This window comes from Octopus bimaculoides, chromosome 3 (assembly GCF_001194135.2).
Source record: "Octopus bimaculoides isolate UCB-OBI-ISO-001 chromosome 3, ASM119413v2, whole genome shotgun sequence".
NCBI classification, from domain to species: Eukaryota; Metazoa; Mollusca; class Cephalopoda; order Octopoda; family Octopodidae; genus Octopus; species Octopus bimaculoides.
The window spans coordinates 3369823-3372658 of record NC_068983.1 but is presented as its reverse complement, the minus strand read 5'-3'; positions in this window follow the sequence as shown (position 1 = coordinate 3372658).

Genomic DNA, 2836 nt, shown 5'->3' with positions numbered 1-2836 from the left:
TCCAAACTTTGACTAAACGTGTGTAAGCTTGTACACAAGGCTGCCGCACCAAAGACATTTCCACTTCTTGGTAAGGACAGACATTTGGCCTGAAAAAGATAATAATAATAAAATATTAATAATAATAATAATAACAATAATAATAATAACAATAATAATAATAATGATAATGATAATAATAATAATGAAATTTTTAAAATATTGAAAAATACAGACTACTAAAAGACGAAATTGCAAGAATGTGAACTATGAGGAGAGTGTCTGTCATTCCAGGAGTTGTAAGGACACTCGGAGCACTAGGAACCAAGTTCGAGAAATACGTCAGAGAAATGGGAATCGACATGAGAACAGAGCAAGCCCCAAAAACTGCTCTGCTGACGATAGCTAGGATTTTGAGATTGGTACTTGGATGTTGAATGTCTCCCATGATAATTAACAACCAAGTATCAAAGCTTATGATGTGTGGAAAGAGTCTCTGTGACACCTCTCACAGCAGGCTGAAGTCCGCTCTCGCACAGAATATACCAGAAAAAAGAAGAACGAGCGCTCTGAGAAGTAAAATAACAATAACAATAATAATATTTGGTTTCAAATTTTGACGCAAGGCCAGCAAGTTCGGGGGTACTTACTTTTGCTCGACTGGTACATATTTTATCGACTCCGAAAGGAAGACGGGTCTGATTCGGTGGAATTTGAACTTTGAACGTACAGACGGACAAAACCCCACGAAACATTTTGCGCGGCGTGCTAACGATTAAACCATCTCGCCATCTTTATAATAATAATAATAATAATAATAATAAAAGTAGTAATTTCTGATCTAGACACAAGTTTAGCCGATTTGAGGTGGGGTTAACCAATATCATCGACCTCCCCCGCCCTGGTGTTTCATCCAATGCATAAAACACGGTTAACCACAATTTAGAAGATATTTTTCACTTTCAAAATTTTATTTTTGCAACCCACCGACCTCCAACATACCGCACACCAGCGTGCTGTTCGGGATTAATTGTTTTACGGTTATCTCTCGTTGATTTGATAAGCAAACAGTACAATGAAAGAATAAAGAATTGTAAAATATTTCTCAGTACATCAACATACATTTGTTTCATCATACAATAACATTAAGATATCATGAACTGATAATATCAGCCACTACTCATATTACATCATTCGTTATATGTAAAAATATTTATTATGTGATACAATCTGTACAAATATGAAATGCGTTCTAAGGGCCTATTTAAAGAAAGATATTATCAGCAGGCAATAGTAATGTTAGCCACTTCCTATCTATAATATAGCTTTCAACATATGACTGATTGTTTACACGTTTTAGATGATGTTTAGATATAATACACACGCACACACATTTTTCTATGAAAAGTTGACAGTGACAGCGTGTGTGTGAGCGCGCGCGCAGATTTGTGCATATATATATAGATTTTTGTGTGTATTTGAAGAGAAAGGAGTATTAAGTACTATAAAGTACCTAAAAGTTTACAAGAGTACAAAGAATTACAAAGAAATATGAAAGACTATGAAGGAATATAAAGACGTCCTTTAATGATAAACTACTTGATGGCTGACTTAATGTGCTCAACCATTCATGATTAATGACAAATGATTGAAGGAAAAGAATAATAAGCCGAGTGTGTTTCTAGTAACAACTGAGATGCTTACAAGAAATTGTAGAGATACATACGTCAAAGTATATCTCAGTAGCTTCTGGTCAAATCGAACACCGTACAACTAACGTTCCAACTATGAATACTCCAGCCCTGACTTTAAATATAGTTTATCTACGGCTACATTGTCCAATATTTCCACTCCTTTTTTAAATTGGTGAAATGTGATACGATGGAGACTTAGTTGCCATCTCTGGCAAGTCGAGTCGCCACATAGAGTTTTTGTTGGTCTCAGAAGTTATTAAAAGCAGTTGTTTTCTGGGTCCGAACCATCAGAAATAGCAAGTTATATGTCGGTGTATACGGTGAACCATACAAATTCACTCCAACGTGTAAGTTTAGAACAATCCTCATAACACACGCACACACACACTATAAAAATCGGCTCAATAAGGAGTATTACCATTGCTTGTTAATGAGCTGCAAAGACAAGATGGTGTTTTGTAGCATAGTTGATAATTAGTAGCTTTTACCACAATTATTACATGTCTCCTCTCAGTTAAATGCAATGCAGAATCATAACAATTAGCATTGAGTATAAATATAGTTCTCTCTCGATCACCAGCAGAAAGACATTTATCACATGACTCCTCCGACTTCATACCGTCACGAGTGTAAACACGGACACACAGAGGGTATGTGTGTGTGTGTGAGTATATATATATATATATATATATATATATATATGGTTGACTTGTACCATAGAATAGGTTGTAGAATTTCCTCAGGTACTGCTGTTGAAAGTGAAAATCTGAAACAGAAGCAACGAAATATACGTATTTCCTGTATATATATATGTGCTATTACAAGAACCAGAATCTTTAATATTTCACTTTCCATGCTGCCACAAGAATATGTACGCAGACAATTAAGGGACGGGTCTAGCGATACCTCATTCTTTTCATACTTGCTTGTACACACGTAGAGAATTAAATTTAGCAACTAACAGCAGCTCTGGGGAAATCTCATTTCCTGTAAAAATAATTTGTTTTATCTTCATTTGAAGAAATTCACAAACATACAATTTCCATTTCATTTAACAGTGACTATGTTCGTAGTTTACTAGACACAAACATTGATGTTTGTTTAGTCCATAATTTGCAGATGGAATGTGTAAAAAGTCTTGGGTATGCAACCAGTAAACAGTG